General features: G+C 45.1%; 2 pseudogenes; both read left to right on the top strand.

The window, feature by feature from the left end:
• The first annotated feature begins 2,169 nt into the window (after nucleotides 1-2,169).
• Nucleotides 2,170-3,627, top strand: LOC101177151 (annotated as a pseudogene).
• A 6,183-nt stretch (nucleotides 3,628-9,810) lies between these two features.
• LOC115831153 lies at nucleotides 9,811-10,237 on the top strand (annotated as a pseudogene).
• Nucleotides 10,238-18,196: the final 7,959 nt, after the last annotated feature.

Here is an 18,196-nt window from a genome sequence, read left to right as displayed (position 1 = left end):
CCTGTCCTGCTCCCTCCTCCAGGCCTGGCCTCTGCTCACCCCACCCTTCATGTCACCTCATCAAAAAGGTCTTCTCTTTCTCCACCCCATCCTCTGCCACTCTGTCTTGAAATCCACTTCACTTTTCTTCACAGGATTTCTCACCACCGGGCAGGAGAGGTTTGCACTGACTGTCAGCATCCTCTCTAATGTGAGCTCCAGGGGGACAGTGTGGGTCACTGCTGCCTCCCAGCCAAAAACACTGCCTGACACAGAAGTGTTCAGGCTTTATTCAATCAACAAATGAGCAGAAACTTTGAAAAGACATGGAAAGTGATTAGCTTTATCCGAGAATTTACAGGGAGTATGATCTGACTCTGGGGCAGAATATTTTTAAAAAAGAAAAAAAAATTGCTTTTCATAACAGTAACAACTTACTATATACCAGCCACGGTGCTAAACCCTGAGATATATATCATCTCTCTAAATTTCTGCCGTAACTATATAAAGTAAAATCTATTTTGTAGCTAAAGACACAAAGGTTCAGAGAGTTGGAAGAACTTGCTCAAGGTCCCAGGGCTGGTTGAAGGTACAGTATAAAAGGAAACTATAAAAAGTGGTAATGAAACAAAAACAAATTGGAGTGGCTATGAAATATTTAAAGAAAAAATGAGTAAGCCTAAAAAAATGAAAAAGGTGTTTCAAATGAAATTACTTGACTTGTTAGAGCAGTAGAAACGTAGGTTATCTTTAATTTTTTTAATTTTATTTGCATAATAGATACTCAAATGTTTACCACTTCCTTTCAAAATACCAACTATTTAATCAGCTTCTCAAAATCCTTCAAAACCTAGTTTTCTCCAGGATAAAAGCAAACTCCAGTCTGGGATTCTAGACCATGAATGTTTCCAACTTTCTCAGACCAGTTTGTTCATGGTCCCGCCATAATGACTTCATTCAAGCAGCGCTTTCCCCTAGTATCCTCTGCGATTATGCAAATCTCATTTATTCTTCAGGAAAAACTAAGGCGCCCACTACTCCACCCCTCCCACCCTACCACACACTAAAGGTCAAGAGAACGCTGCTATCACCCTATGTCTTTGTGGCCTACGTCTTTATATGCTAACGTGTATTTTTTTTGTCTGCCAGTTTGCAAAGCACTTTTCTGTTTCTAGCACTCTAGAAAACATGGGTAGCAATAATCTACTTGATGAATGACTAATGGGTAGAGAGGACGGAAATCGCGGGACCCATCCAAGATTGGTTCGGGTAGCTTGGTCCACACACAGGGCAGGGCATTGTCTGGGCAAGAGGCATAAACCCCACCTCGCTGGGGTTTCTCAAGAAATGGAAAAATCAAACTTGCCTGGATCTGGGCTCTTGGGGCCATCTGTCTCCTGAACTGTTCTCCAGGCAAGGGCAGAGAATCCTGCGTAAGTCAATCTGGGAAAGAAGAGAGGAAATACGAGGAAGTCCCTCTGTGCCCTAGCCTAGCTAGAATCTGCCCTCTGAACCAGGACCCCGCCCGCCCGTTCCCTCCACAGGTGGGCAGACAGGTCCAGGTGGGTACGCTCGGGAAGAAAGGAAAGGGAACGGCTGCTGGAATCCGGCCTGTACTGCAGCCAGCTCCACGCCAAGCACTTTTGGCAGCACCGGGGGACGGCCTTGTCAGTGGCCCAATCTGTCGGCCGGGGCGCAAGGCTGGAGCGCTCTGTGACGCACCAGCCTCGAGCGGTCGCTCCACACGGTGCAGCCACTGCGGGTGGGCACTGCCCACCGCCGCCTTCCCCTCCCACCCCGGCTAGCCTCTCGACCCGCCCCTGGGAAAGGCGGGGAGCACCCGCCAGGGGCCCGAGGCTTCAGGGACCCAGCCTGACCGCGGCCGCTCACGAACCGAACCGAGCCGGCAGGGCTGCGGAGCTGCACGCCCAGAGAGACAGCGACCACACCACGCTGCTTCAACAGTAGCGCCCAGCCAGGGGCTGGTGCAGCGCTCGCACCACGCGGAGACAGGCTGGACTGGAAGCGGAAGTGGCTGCGGCCGCGGAGGCCTCTGGGAAACGTAGTCTGGGCCGCTTGGGAGTCTTAGGGGCTCCATCCGCAGAGCAGGTTGGCATCACCCGGGAATGTTTGAAAAGTGAAGGTGCGGGAAGTGGAGAGCGGCTGATCGCAGTCGGGAGGTGGTACATTATGACTGACATGCAAAATCTGGTAGAAAAATTGGACAGGGCAGTGGGCCGCCTGGAGGCAGTATCCCATACCTCTGACATGCACCGTGGATATGGAGATAGTCCTTCAAAAGCAGGAGCAGCTCCATATGCACAGGCATTTGACTCGCTGCTTGCCTGCCCTGTGGCGGAGCACTTGAAGATCAGTAAAGAGATTGGGGGAGACATGCAGAAAGATGTGGAGATGGTCCACACAGGTTCGAAGTTGGAGTGAGCTCTCTTGGTTACAGCTTCTCAGTGTCAACAGCCGGCAGGTAATAAGCTTTCCAATTTGTTGGCACCTATCTCAGAGCAGATCAAAGAAGTGATAACCTTTTGGGAGAAGAACCGAGGCAGCAAGTTGATTAATCAGCTGTCAGCTGTCAGCGAAAGTATCCAGGCCCTAGGCTGGGTGGCTATGGCTCCCAATCCTGGCCCTTATGTGAAAGAAATGAATCATGCTGCCGTGTTTTATACAAACTGAGTCCTTAAAGAGTACAAAGATGTGGATAAGAAGCATGTAGACTGAGTCAAAGCTTATTTAAGTATATGCACAGAGCTGCAGGCTTACATTAATGAGTTCCATACCACCAGACTGCCTGGAGCAAAACGGGGCCTGTGACAAAAGAACTGAGTGGACTGCCATCTGGACCCTCTGCTGCATCAGCTACTCCTCCCCCACCATCAAGCCTCCCTCCTCCACTAGTCTCTGTCAGTTCAGGCTCAGATGAGTCCGCTTCCCTCTCAGCACTGTTTGCGCAGGTTAATCAGCGGGAGAGCATCACATGCCCTGAAACATGTATCTGATGACATGAAGACTCACAAGAACCCTACCCTGAAGGCTCAGAGTGGTCCAGTACTCAGTGGCCCCAAGCCATTCTCTGCACCTAAACCCCAAACCAGCCACAAAGAAGGAGCTAGCTGTACTTGAACTGGAGGGCAGGAAGTGGAGAGTGGAAAATCAGGAAAATGTTTCCAACCTGGTGATTGATGACAGAGCTGAAACAGGCAGCTTACATATACAAGTGTGTCAACACGATGTTGCAAATCAAGGGCAAAATTAACTCCATTACAGTAGATAATTGTAAGAAACTTGGTCTGGTATTCGATGATATGGTGGGCATTGTGGAGATAATCAACAGTAGGGATGTCAAAGTTCAGGTAATGAGTAAAGTGCCAACCATTTCCATCAACAAAACAGATGGCTGCCATGCTTACCTGAGCAAGAATTCCCTGGATTGTGAAATAGTCAGTGCCAAATCTTCTGAGATGAACGTCCTCATTCCTACAGAAGGCGGTGACTTTAATGAATTCCCAGTTCCTGAGCAGTTCAAGACCCTCTGGAATGGGCAGAAGTTGGTCACCACAGTGACAGAAATTGCTGGATAAGCGAAGTGCCACTGGGTTCTTTGCCCTCCCTTCACACCATGGGATAAATCTGTATCAAAATGGTTCTTTTCCAGATTTCCTCTACCTTTCTGCTCTTAAAACTGCTTCTCTGCTCTGAAAAGCACAGCTACCTGCCTTCACTGAAATATACCTCAGGCTGAGATTTGCGGTGGGATAGCAGGTCAGTTGATCTTCTGCAGGAAGGTGCAGCTTTTCCATATCAGCTCAATCATGCCACCAGTCCATTCTTAAGGAACTGCTGACCAGGGCTAATGATGCATTTTAGCTTTGAGCTTTTGGGGGTTATTCTACCAACAAACAGTCCATTGGAAAGAAAACAGTCCCAGGAATTAACAGATCAGAATGTTCATACTGGTTAATCTTTTCTAACAATGAGCATGAAGGTAGCAGAAGCTGGTGTGTTTCCAGATGGTTCTTCTAACCAAACTAATTTTTCACTATTGACAAGTGAGGCAAGGATTGCACTGGACCAAAGGCTGAGGCTTGGCCATCTAGCATTCCACGCAAAATTGTTTCCTATAAGCATTCCTTTTATTCACTATTCTATCCTGGGTCTGCCTCAACCATGAGATAGGAGAGTCTCCGGTACTAGCTGCTGTAGCAGTGTCCTTCATCCAGGGCAGTTAAAGGAGTATTCGATGCTTTCTTTCTCTGGGATCCCTGCTCAGCACCTTCCTACAGAGATGAAAAAAAGAAAAAAAAAGAAAAAACACACCATTCCAAGGAGTCTGGGATTCCTGAATCCTCCTTCTCTGCTAGGTGCCTGTCACCTGTCTTCACTGCCTCCTTTTCCCTGTCATGCTCACCAGCTTATGGCTTCTGTCCAAGCACCTGAACGGGGGACCAAAACCTCCACTGCAAGCTGCGTTTAGGTCTTGATTTATGTAAGAATCTTGCACAGCACTGCTAATGTAAATTTCAGTTTTTTCCCCCTAGGACAAACACTTACCAAAATATGCAACTTTTTTGGTGGGAAGAGAGATTGTCCTGTGATTTCTACCCATTTCCTGAGGCCTGTGGAAATAAATCTTTATGTACTTAAAGTTATACAGAAAATAGAATAACATAAATACCAAAAAAAAAAAAAAGCAAAGTGAAGGTGCCTGGGTCCCAGCCTCAGAGATTCTGAATTAATTGCCCTAAGTGTGGTCCTGGCATTGGGATTTTTTAAAGCCCCCAAGTGGTTCTAATGTACTGCTTAAGTTGACACCTGCCACCAGAAACTGATAAGAAAAGTATGAGAGACATATTTTATGTGACTTTGGATAGCTATTTGTTTCCAAATAATCCTGTTTTTATTTCATACAAATAAAAAGCATGTTAGAAAAGTACATCACCTAAAACACTAAAAACATTATTTCCTCACCATTTGCTGACATAGAAAATGAAAGCAGGTTGAATCTGTTTTAACAAATGTATTATTTTCTGGAAAAAAAATATGTTTCTATTTATTAACTCCAGGAATTTGAAAGCTAAGGGAGGAAAATGTATCTCTCTCATTCAATTAGGGCCCTAAGAAAATTCCTCAGGATGGTGCGTTCATTTACCAATTTACCAATGATTGACCAAAGACCCACTGTGTGCTACTCACTTCTGGATGCTAAGGATAGAACAGCTGACAAGTGTCCCTCCTAGACTAAAGTGGAGTCAGGCTCCTTTGCATCCTCCTTTCAACTATGCCTTGTCTCGGCCTGGTGAGCCAAGTTTTAGCCAAGAATCCTACAAAGCCACTTTATCAAGAATCATGGCCAGGCATGGTGGTTCACACCTGTAATCCTAGGACTTTGGGAGACTGAGGCGGGCGGATTGCCTGAGCTCAGGAGTTCAAGACCAGCCTGGGCAACACAGTGAAACCCCGTCTCTACTAAAATACAAAAGAAATTAGCTAGGCGTGGAATATGCGCCTGTAGTTCCAGCTACTCGGGAGGCTGAGGCAGGAGAATTGCTTGAACCTGCGAGGCGGAGGTTGCAGTGAGCTGAGATCGCACCACTGCACTCCATCCTAGGTGACAGAGTGAGACTCTACAAAAAATAAAAGAATCCCACTTTTTCCATCCCACTTTTTCCATCCCACTTTTTCCAGCAAGGGCACCTAGGGACCAGTCTTTCCTTACTTTGGGGGTTGGATCCAGAATCTGCATTTATTTGTATATGGCTAACATTTGCTGAGTCCAGAGGACATGCAGAGCCTTTTACATACATCATTGCACTGAGCCCTGACCACCAAAGAAGGTACAATTATTATTCTCATTTTGCAGATGAAGAAATTGGCTCAGAGAACGTAACTTGTCTTTGGTCCCTCACCTAGTAAATAGCAGAGCTGGGTACCAACAGTCACTGTTGGATCCCAAAGCAAAGTTGCCCCCATTGGCTTTCCATCATTCCTCGACTGTCTGAACTCCTTGCCTAACCTGTGGGGCCCTCCACCCTTTCCTGCCTGCTTTGCCATCCTCACTTCTCCCTTGGCCAACCCTGCTTATGTGGCTCTGCCCCAGCGGCTTCCTTAGCCCCTTGCTCACCAAGCTTCACACCACCTAGGGAGCTGGACCCATGCAGGAGCTGCCCTGGGCTCTTCCTTCTGCTTGCCTAACTTGGGCCCCCACTCTTGTCCTGGCCAACTCCTCTCCATCCTTCCTATCTGAACTAAAATATCAATTTCACTTCTGTGGCCCAAGACTAAGAGACATCCTCTTTTAGTACACTCCACTGTAAGTGCTCCTGTGTGGGGCTTGAACAAAGTGTCAATTGCCAGTGGATAGATGTAGGCAGAGCCTGCAGGAGTTACATCGATCATTTGAAAAGAACGTTATTTACTGATAATAGAGATTAAGGACTCAAAATGGGGTGTTGGGAGCAAGCCCCCCAAAATCTGGCCATAAACTGGCCCCAAAACTGGCCATAAACAAGATCTCTGCAGCACTGTAACATGTTCATAATGGCCTTAATGCCCATGCTGGAAGGTTGTGGGTTTACGGGAATGAGGACAAGGAATACCTGGCCCGCCCAGGGCAGAAAACAGCTTAAAGGCATTCTTAAGCCACAAACAATAGCATGAGTGACCTGTGCCTTAGGACATGCTCCTGCTGCAGTTAACTAGGGCAACCTGTTCCTTTAATTCGGCCCATCCCTTCGTTTCCCATAAGGGATACTTTTAGTTAATTTAACATCTATAGAAACAATACTTTTTACCATCTACTATATATTACTTACATTCATTCTGTATTTCCAATCCTTTTGTTCTCTGTATCATCAGAAATGAATATTTTCTACTAACCTATATTTCAGTTTAGTGATCCATTCTTATTCCATTTTAATCTGCTGAATTAATATCTGATGTTATATTTTTAAGTTTTAGAAGTTTCATTTGATTCTACTCTTCTTTATAGTTACCAGTTTTCTGGCAAAGCTCTCCACCTTTTTAAAAAATTTTCTTGATTATACTAATGATGATTTTAAATTCCCTAAATAATAAATCTAACATTTGCTCCTGAAAAAAAAAAAATGCTAATGACTGGTTTGCTGTTAATAAATACGTGGGTAAATCTCTGTTTGGGGCTCTCAGCTCTGAAGCCTGTGAGACCCCTGATTTCACACTTCACACTTCTATATTTCTGTGTGTGTGTCTTTAATTCCTCTAGCGCCACTGGGTTAGGGTCTCCCCAACCGAGCTGGTCTCGGCAATGGGGAGTTCACGGTTTCAATCACTACCAGCTAAAACTTACAAAGAGACAGGCTCTGTGCTAAATGCTTAACTTCCTCACTTCTTTAGCCAGTTGGCAATGTGAAGGGGATGGTGTAATCTGTCCCAATTTTTCAGATGAACTCAAAGCCAAGTGGAGATGTGGTGCCCTAGCCAGTGGGCCGCACCAAGGCTGGCAAGAGGCTGGGCCAGGATGAAGTTTGGACCTTTCCCTGCAGGCAATGGGAAGCCTTGGAAAGTTTTACACAGGATAAGACAGGAACAGGCCTTTTTCTCAAAAGATCACCCTGGGGGGCCTGGGGTAATGAGAACTTTAAGGGAAGGGACTCACAGCCAGAAAGGTATGAGCACATTGTGAGCACATCCAGTGACCGAGTGTGTGCCCTTCCACGGGCTCATCCTAAAGAGATAATCAGCCAAGTGTCCAAAGGTGTGTGTGTGTGAGAACACTGATTAACAAGGACTATAGTTGTGCGCCATCACCCCCAGCTAATTTTTTTATTTTTTTGAGACAGAGTCTCACTCCATTACCCAGGCTGGAGTGCAGTTACCAAGCCAAGGATTTGGCATCAGACTGTACCTGTCATACCTGTACAAACTAGATTAAATTCCTCTCTTCTCTAGGTCTCAAAATATATTGAGGTTCCTGTGCCTGTCAGAAACTGATATCCTTTTTTTTTTTTTTTTTAAATCGGAGTCTCGCTCTGTCACCCAGCCTGGAGTGCAGTGGTGCAATCTCAGCTCACTGCAACCTCCGCCTCCCAGGTTCAAGCAATTCTCTGCCTCGGCCTCCAGATTAGCTGGGATTACAGGTTCCCACCACCACACTTGGCTTATTTTTTGTATTTTTAGTAGAGACAGGGTTTCACCATCTTGGCCAGGCTGGTCTTGAACTGCTGACCTTGTGATCCACCTGCCTCAGCCTCTGAAAGTGCTGGGATTACAGGCATGAGCCACCACATGAGGCCAGAAACTGATATTCTTTTCTTACCACAAGGTCAGGAACTTTGTAAGGGAACTGTGTGGACAAGGTACCAGGCCAGACATTCCCCATGTCTATTGGCTTTATAAGTCAACTTCAGTTATTTAAAGCAGTCTGATCATATCAGAAAATATGTCATTCCAGTTAAATGGTGGTTGAAAAAAGAAAACAGTGTCTCCACTTGTGTCCTGTCTAAAAAAAAATGGATTCTTACTGAGCTTATGCAAATAACTACATTGCCAAAATGTAAGAATACACACAAACAGTTTCTGAATTCTGGAGAAATCAGGTAGAGAGAAAGGTAAATGTCTCAATTTGCTCCAAAAAGTACATTTTAGGCTGTGTGCAGTGGCTCATGCCTATAATCCCAGCACTCTGGGAAGCCAAGGAGGGCGGATCACTTGAGGTCAGAATTTCGAGACCAGCCTGGCCAACATGGTGAAACCCCTCTGCTAAAAATACAAAAATTAGCTGGGCATGGCGGCAGGCACCTGTAATGCCAGCTACTTGGGAGGCTGAGGCAGGAGAATCACTTGAACCCGGGAGGCAGTGGTTGCAGTGAGCCGAGATCACACCATTGTACTCCAGCCTGGGCAACAAGAGCAAAACTCTGTTTCAAAAAAAAAACAAAAAAAAAACAGTATATTTTACCCAATTTCTGTGACTTACAAGTAGCTCAAAAGAAATAAAGTTTTCTTGATTCCACAAAACAAAATATGAAAAGAATCAGCAATGTTTCAAACAAATAGACATAAAAATCATTTCACTCCTCCATCAGTTCAGTCCCATGTAATTAATTCTTGTTCTGCTTGATGTTGAGTTAGTGATATGGTTTGAATCTGTGTCCCAAATCGCATGTCAAGTTGTAATCCGAATGTCAGAGGTGGGGCCTGGTGGGAGGTGATTGGGTTGTGGGGACAGATTTCCCCTTTGGTGCTATTCTCATGAGAGTGAGTGAGTTCTCATGAGATCTGGTTGTTTAAAAGTGTGTAACACCTCCTCCCTCTCTCTTCCTCCTGCTCTGGCCATGTAAGATGTGCCTGCTTCCCCTCTACCATGATTGAAAGTTTCTTGAGGCCTCCCCAGCCATGCTTCCTGTACAGCCTGCAGAACCCTTGAGCCAATTAAACCTCTTTTCTTTATAAATTACACTTTCTTTCAGGTATTCTTTATAGCAGTGCAAGAATGGACTAACACAATTAGTGATCTTCATGAACGCACCAGTTTTTTATTAGTGTTCTGTAAGTTTTTACATAGTCTAATGATATGATCTACAAAGCTATCAGAAACCTCTATTCAAGAGTATAATTCCTGGTCCTTTCCATGAATATCCTTGAAGACATAACACTCTAGGATTTGCACAGAGCTAAAGGCTCTATGCAGAAAAGCATCAGATTAAAGCAATTCACTACATGTACCAAGATCTATCAACTTTTTAGAAATCTCATACAATTTTGAAACAATATTCGTAACATATTTATGGTGTTGGGCTCTTTGCAGGGTTTCACAGGCTGAGCCTCTGTGCAGCCATAATGCTGCATGGAAGCCACATCATCACTTGCACGGCCCCTCCAGCCAGCCGGGCACCTGAGATGAGAACTGCACCCAACCCAGCACCACAGCTCAGCCCCCAGCAGCAGCCCCACCCTCTGCAACTGGCTTTCCTGCTGCTGCACCTTCGTAGCTAGCTCTGATGGCCCAAATGGCAACCACTGCAGCTGGCATTGCTGCAGGCTCTACTGTTGGGCACACACTAGGGGCTTTAGTGGAAGAAATAATGCTGAGCCTCCAAGGCCTGGCCTCACTTACCAAGAACCTCAGGGAACCCAGCCAGCACAGCAGCAGCAGCCTTGCTTTTGAGATGAAACATCATCCTGCCCAGAACCAGGATGACATAAAGCTCTGTGAGGTTTCAATGAGGTGCTGAAACAGTGCAGATTTGCAAATGGAATAGCCTAATCAAGAAACCCAAACTGAAGAAATGAAAATGGCTCTCAAGACCAAGTTAATTTAGCACAAAATATAATTGACAGTAAAGGTATAAAGTATAAAACCATCAGTTAAAATTCTCCTCTGTCATTCATATCTTTCCTGCTTCAGAATTACAGTGGAAGAGGGTGTTCTCACTGTGTAGAATTTCACCGAGATGGTATAGAATTTTGGGCTGGACAAATATTTCTGTGGTTTCCTTAAACGAGCTGTTGTAAGTTTATTGTTTGAGAGTTAACTAGAATAAAGTGATTTTCTCACCACTGCCCACCCAAAACAAAATTAATATAGGCATGCTGGTTCACATCTGCAATCCTAGCACTTTGGGAGTTCAAAGCTGAGGATCTCTTGAGCCATGAGTTTGAAACCAGCCTGAGCAACACTGTGAAACCCCATCTCTACAACAAATACAAAAAACTAGCTGGGTGTGGTGGCATGAGCCTGTAGTCCCAGCTACTCGGGAGGCTGATGTGGGAGGATTGCTTGAGCCCAGTAGTCCAGGCTGCAGTGAGCCGTGACTGTGCCACTGCACTCCAGCCTGGGTGACAGAGTGAGACTCTCAAAAAAAAAAGCATACATTCATGCAAATACAAATCAAAGAAAGTTAACATTTCTTTCTTTTTCTTTTTCTTTTTTTTTTTTTTTTTTTTGACAGGGTCTCTCTCTGTCATCCATGCTGTAGTGGCAGTCATTGCTCACTGCAGCCTCCACCTCCCAAGCTCAAACCATCCTTCCACATCAGCCTCCCAAGTAGCTGGGACAACAGGCATCAGCCACCATACCCAGCTAATTTTTTAGTTTTTTGTAAAGACAAGGGTCTCACTATGTTGCCCAGGCTCTAAACATCATTTCTTATTTGTCATTGCTCCCTATATGATTCTAACGTACCAGGCCAGGAACAGTGGCTCACACCTATAATCCCAACACTTTGGGAGGCCAAGGTAGGAGGATCACTTGAGTCCAGGAGTTGGAGACCAGCCCAGGCAACATAGTGAGACCTCATCTCTACAAAAAAAATAAAATAAAATAAAATAAAATAAAATAAAATAAAATAAAATAAAATACAAAAAACAAAAAAAATTAGCCTGGTGTGGTGGTGCATGCCTGTAGTCTCAGCTACTAGAGAGACTGAGGTGGGAGGGTCGCTTGAGCCCAGGAGGCTGAGGCTGCATTGAGCCAACATTGCACCACTGCACTCCAACCTGGGCAAGAAAAGGAGATCCTGTCTCAAAAGAAAAAAGCCCTGAAAGAATTCACTACCACCAGACCCATCTTACAAGAAATGCTCAAGTGACTTCTTCAGTCTGAAAAAAAAATCGCTAATGTGAAAAAAATGGAAGTATAAAACACACTAGTAAAATTAAATACATAGAAAAACCCAGAATGCTCTAATACTGTAATTGTGGCATACAATCCACTCACAATTTTAGTATGGAGCCCAATAGGCATGAGACAGAAATTTAAAAATAATAATAATAATAAGTGCTGCATTTATTCACTCCAAGAAAAGTGAATAAATGCAGTAATTAAAGGTGAAGTAAGAAACACAAGTTTTTCTCTGCTGCAGGCAAGGCTATAGACAGGTCGTGGTGACCTAGCCTGCAGAAATGAACTCCAGACACCCCCAAGCAAGGTTAAAAGAAGAAAAACAAATTCCTTTACTGTCTCTCCTGTATTGTACTATTAGTTATGACTATGTTTGCCAATGCTTGTATTTAGTAGGATTTGCAAAGTTCCTGTTTTTCTTTTGATGCAGCTGCTAGCCACTAGCTATGCAAGGCCACAAGTTATTGCCAAGGTCAGCAGTTATGTTATGGATTACATGACTAGTCACTGTAAAACTTACTGCCTTTGTTTTGCTTTTGAATGCTAGCCTATATAAGCTAAACTCTGTTTTTGTTCAATGCTCAGCTTTTTGAATGTGAATCCACTGAGCCAGTGCATGCCTTAAATAAACATCCTCCTATATTCCCCATTTCGATCTCTCTGGTCCTCAGTTTACCACAACATTTTGGCAAGCCAGCCAGGAGTGGAGACGACAGGCTTACTATCTCCTTTGCCTGTGGGGCTGGAGCTCCGGGTCAAGGGAAAACTGTGACCCCAGGCATGGCCAGGAGAACTTCAGCCCAGAGGGGTGATAGGCTCTTCTGTGACCCAGCGCCCCTACCCAGCAGTGCAATGGAAGCTGAGAGGGGCTACAGGATGATTACCAGGAGCAGCACGCTTCAGGAACCACGGTAAGGTATTGGGGCCCAAGGCAGGACCTGTCCCATAAGGACAGAAGGGGAGCCTGATCACCTCCTGGGGTGTAACTCATAATCCGACCCAGAGAGGTAGGGGGCAGTGAGAGTGTCTCACCAATTTAGATTAAACTCACACCCCAACCAACACAGGACATGAGAGTGGCCCACAAAGTTGGTTAGGAAAATGAAACAGGAGGTGGTGAGAGTGGCTCACTACCCTAAATAGGAACACAGGAACTGGGAGTGGGGAGGTGTGTGAAAGTGTGTGAAAGAGACAGTTCCAGAAGGAACCAATGTGGGGAGTGATGTGAGGAGTCACAAATCTCTTAGCGTGCACTGTGTGCTCTGAGCAAAGTGTGGGGCTGACCTGGACTAGTGGTAAACTGCATGCAACTAATAGGAGCTGCCCCACAGCTCAGGGTTGTGGTGGGAATAAGAACCCCTCCAAAGCCAAGTGGCATCTGAAAACTCCCTTAATAGGAGACAGTCTGGTCAGCCTGAGGCAAAAGGAAGAGTGAGTGTACTGCACCACAAAGGGAGGAATGGAAGGAAAGTCATCAAAACCCACTCCATTGGAGTGCATGTTACAGAACTTTAAGAAAGGTTTTGCAGGGGATTATGGAGTTAAGCTGACCCCCCAAAGGTTGAGAACTCTCTGTGAATTAGAATGGCCTTCTTTTGGTATTGGATGGCTGACCAAAGGAACTACAGACAGGGAAATAATTGGCCATGTATTTAAGGTGATGACAGGTGTTGGAGGACAGCCTGGGCATCCAGATCAATTTCTTATATTGACTCATGGTTAAATATAGTACAAAGAAGACCGGCCTGGATCCAGCCCTGTTTAGCAGCTTATTGGAAAACACTTGTGGCCTGAGCTGAGCCAAAAATGAAAGTAAGAGCAGCTTTGCTGGCAGACACAAAGTTAAAGGGAAAGTCCCAGAGGAAGCAAAAGAAGCCAGTCTTGCAGGAGCTGCCAGAAGGAGCAGAGATTCTTCCTCCATGTGTTCCACCCTTTGCTGAAGCCAACAGCCCCCCAAGAATGAAATTCAGGAGCTAGCACCCCCCAGGTTTCACCCCAAAGGGAAGGACTGGAGCCTCAAGAGGCCAGGGAAGGAAGTCAAGACAGTCAAGCAGGCCGTCTCAGATCTGGCCATGCTCCAGCTATGCAAGTGCCTCTCAGGGAGACATGAGGACCCATTTATTGTGATGATCAAGGCCAAGTCCAGTGGGGGGCAATGGACTTGCATATATCAGCCCTTTTCAACCACTGATCTCTTAAACTGGAAACACCATACTCCCTCCTATATGGAGAATCCCCAAGCTCTTATAGATCCGATGCAGTCCATCTTTCTGACAGACCATCTAACCTGGCCAAACTGCAGGCAGCTTCTTCTCACACTGTTTAACACTGAGGAACACAGGAGAGTAACCCAGGTAGCTCTCCACTGGCTAGAAGCCCATGCACCAGCAGACACAGTGAATGCTCAGGCATACACTCAGGGCCAGTTCCCAGACCAAGATCCCAACTGGGACCTGGATGACGTGACCCAGCTTCAGCATTTGCAGAGGTATGAAAAGGCACTTCTGCAAGGGCAAAGCGATGGTGGAAAAGAGGCAATCAATATAGGAAAGATCTCAGAGGTGCTTCAGGGAAGTGATGAGAGCCCTAGCCAGTTTTATGAAAGACTCTGTGGGGTATACCAGCTTTTCACCCCATTTGACCCTGAGGCTGTTCAGCATCAGTGTATGGTGAATACATCATTTATAGGACAGGCCCAGGGTGATATAAAGTGAAAGCTTCAGAAACTGGGAGGCTTCTCAGGCATGAATGCCACCCAGCTTATAGAAGTGGCCACTAAGATGTATGTTAACTGTGACCAGGAGGAAAAGAAGGAAGCAGATCAGAGGCTTAAGAAAAAGGCTAATTTGTTGGCAGCAGCCCTTATAGAAAGAGAGACTAGTAATGTGAGAGGTCATGGACACGGATGTGGATGTGAAAGAGGTCTAGTTAGACAGGGATTCAAGAGCCAACCAAGGCTAGAGAAGGATCAATGTGCACAATGTAAAAAGAAGGAACACTAGAAGGATGAATGTCTAGAAGGCAATGAGGGAAATGGCCAAGGCTGTGAGACAAAGAGGCCATCGGCCAGGGGCTGCTGCACCCTAGAGGAACCAGATACTGATCTAATTGGGCTGGCAGGGGCTGAAGGATATGAAGACTAGGACAGACCAGGATCCTTCTCATTGGGCCTCCAGGAGCTTATGGTCATATTAGAAGTTGGAGGACAATTGATGGACTTTATGGTAGATACTGGGGCTGAACACTCTGTAGTAACTCAACCCATAGGGCCACTATCCAAGAACTATACAACTATTGCAGGGGCTACTGGAGTCTCAGAGAAGAGGCCATTCTGCCAGTCAAGGAGGCGTGTTATAGGAGGATGAAAAGTTCAGCTTGAATTCCTATACCTCCTAAACTGTCTTACTTCAAAAACTGCAAGCACAGGTTACTTTTGGCCTGCAGGGAGATACGACTTTAAATCTAAGTCACCCAAAGGCCATGGTGTTAATCTTTACCATCCCACAGGCTGAGGAGTGGAGACTTTATAGAAAGAAACTACAGGTACCAATGCAGCCTTGTACACAGGATGAAGAGAAATTATTGTTTCAGTTAGTTGGAGAAATTTCTGGAGTTGGGCTGAAGACAATCCATCTGGGTTAGCTGTAAATCAGGCACCAGTAGTAATAGAATTAAAACCAGGAGAAACTCCTGTTTGGGTTCATCAGTACCCAGTTCCCCAAAAGGCTGTATGGGGCATCTGTAAACACTTACAGTGGCTCTATAAACATGGGATTTTAGTCCAATGCCAGTCGCCCTAAAATACTCCACTTTTACCAGTACAAAAGCTGCTGCCAGGACAAAGGTCTGATGAGTACAGACCAGTGCAGGACTTGCATGTTGTGAACCGGGCCACAGTAACCATCCATCCAGTGATACCTAACCTGTGTACTTTAATAGGACTCATTCCAGCAAGTGCTACCTGGTTTACAGTCTTAGAATTAAAAGACACTTTCTTTTGTATCCACTTGGCACCAATTAGTCAGCCTATCTTTGCCTTTCAATAGGACAAAGAAGCTACACAGTTCACCTGGACTAGGCTCCCACAAGGGTTTAAAAACTCTCCCACAATCTTTAGGGAAGCATTGGCCTCAGACCTCAAGGCCTATACCCCACCAAATGATAACTGCCCCATGTTACAGTACTTGGATGACCTTCTTGTGGCAGCCCCAAACCGAGAGCACTGTTATTAGGGAAACCAGGACCTCCTCTATCTCCTGTAGAAAGCAAGTTACAAAGTATCTAAAAAGAAAGCCCAAATTTGCCATGAAGAGCTTAAATATCTAGGTTTCATAGTGAGCCACAGGGAATGCCAGCTTGGCTATGAGTGAAAGCAAGCCATTTGTGTGCTTCCAACCCCAACCACCCAACATCAAATAAGAGAATTTTTAGGGACAGCAGGATTCTGCCGCATCTGGATTCCAAATTTCCCACTGATGGCTAAGCCATTATATGAAGCCACAAAGGGGAGAGAAAAGGAGCCCCTCCTTTTGGAAACTAATCAGGAAATAGCAGTCAAACAGATCAAAGAAGCTTTACCTCAGGCCCCAGCCTTAGGACTACCAGACATAACTAAGCCTTTCTTTCTATATGTTCGTGAATGAAAAAAAATGGCTGTAGGGGTTCTGATTCAAGTGATAGGGTCATGGCATCACCCAGTGGCATATTTATCCAAACAACTGGACTCCATGGTGCTGGGATTGCCTCCTTGCCTTAAGGCATTAGCTGCCACCATCTTGTTAACAGAAGAAGCTAGCAAATAAATTTTAGGACAGCAGCTAACCATCTGGGTGCCACATTCAGTTATAACTTTGAGGGATCAAAGAGGGCATCATTGGTTATCAAACCAGAGGATGACTCAGTACCACAGGCTTCTATGTAAAAATGCTTACATTATTTTAGAAACAGTGAACACCCTAAACCCAGCTACTCTGCTCTCAGTTGAACCAGGAGCTCCCCTCCATGACTGTGTCAAAACAGTAGATGCAGGTATTCTCCAGTTGGAAAGATCTTACAGACAGACCCCTCAGAGACCCAGATGTCAAGTACTTCACAGATGGGAGTAGTTTTGTGCTAGAAGGGGTTCAACATGCCAGGTATGCAGTGGTAACATTGAACTCAGTATTAGAGACTCAGCCTCTGCCTACTGGAACATCTGCTCGTGCTGAGACCAACTCGGTCGTGGAAACCATAACCCAGCGGCACTAGAGGAATTAAAGACAAACCCACAGAAATATAGAGTGTGGAGTGGGAAATCAGGGGGCTGATAGCCTTCAGAGCTGAGAGCCATGAACAGGGATTTACCCACATATTTATTGACAGCAACCCAATGATAAGCATTGTTTCTATAGATTATGGATTAACTAAAAGCATTTCTTATAAGAAACAAAGAGATGAGCCAAAACAAAGAGATAAGCACTGGCTAGTTATCTGTAGCAGGAACATGTCCTTAAGGCATAGAAAGCTCATGCTATTATTTATGGTTTAGGAATGGATTTAAGTGGTTTTCCACCCTGGGTGGGCCAGGTGTTCCTTGCCCTCATTCCAGTAAACCAGCAACCTTCAGTATGGGCATCATGACCATCACGAATATGTCACAGGCCTGCAGAAATTTTGTTTATGGACAGTTTTGGGGCCAGTTTGTGACCATATTTGGGGGCCTGTTCCCAACATGTTCCCCCTTTTTGTTTTTGCAAGATGATAAAAGCAAAGGCAGCTTTATCACGCTGAGCTACTTCTTGCAGGAGTTGGGAGCCACATCTGCAGACTATATAAAGACAGCACAGATTAAAAGCACAATCACCATTGAAATCACAGAGCCTTCAAGTGTTTTTATCTATTTTAATGGGTTACTAGCTGCTAATCCGTCTGCAGCTCCTTCAAGCATTCCACTTCCTGGCATTAAGGTCAGGTGTGCCTGGGATGCTTTAAATATTTGTTCTTTTAATTTTGCAACATCCAAAGACAAGTTTGTAGAGTGTCCTTCTGGATGTTTTTTTTTTTAATTCTTTCCCAAATTTTTATCTTATTAAGAGCCATTAATAGTTTCCACAAATCCTTATGTTTAGCTCCTACAGTGGGCCATATCATTTGAGGTTGAGGTGCCACTATACCACCATGTTTCCAGATAATAGGAACTCTTGCCGTACTTCTTACCATTTCTACCATCTGACCATTTCGTTTAGACCAGCTGAACAGAGTGTGGCTGTGGTATGCAGATTGAGAGGTGCAATTCAAGCTAAACATCCCCTTAGGGGACCAATCAATAATGATTCCATACAAATCATTGTGCAGCAGCACCTCTGCCTGTTCTGCAAATGCAATCTTCCCAAACAAGTACATTCATTATTTCTGACCAGGTCCAATTCTGTTTACAAATAGGTTTTTGGGGGCGGTATGCCTCAATTATAGGAGCAGATTTATTATGGTAAATACTGAGATCAGAAAGCACGTGTAACTGTGTCATAGAGTGATTACATCCAGGCATTATTGCCAGCCAAGATTGATAAATATGCCCAATAAGTATAATTGTTCTCTGTGTCAGCCCTTGCTAAAGGAATGTTC

Source organism: Nomascus leucogenys, chromosome 18, assembly GCF_006542625.1.
Source record: "Nomascus leucogenys isolate Asia chromosome 18, Asia_NLE_v1, whole genome shotgun sequence".
Classification (NCBI taxonomy): domain Eukaryota; kingdom Metazoa; phylum Chordata; class Mammalia; order Primates; family Hylobatidae; genus Nomascus; species Nomascus leucogenys.
Note: the sequence above shows the minus strand (reverse complement) of the source record. Positions and strands in the feature narration are given on the sequence as shown.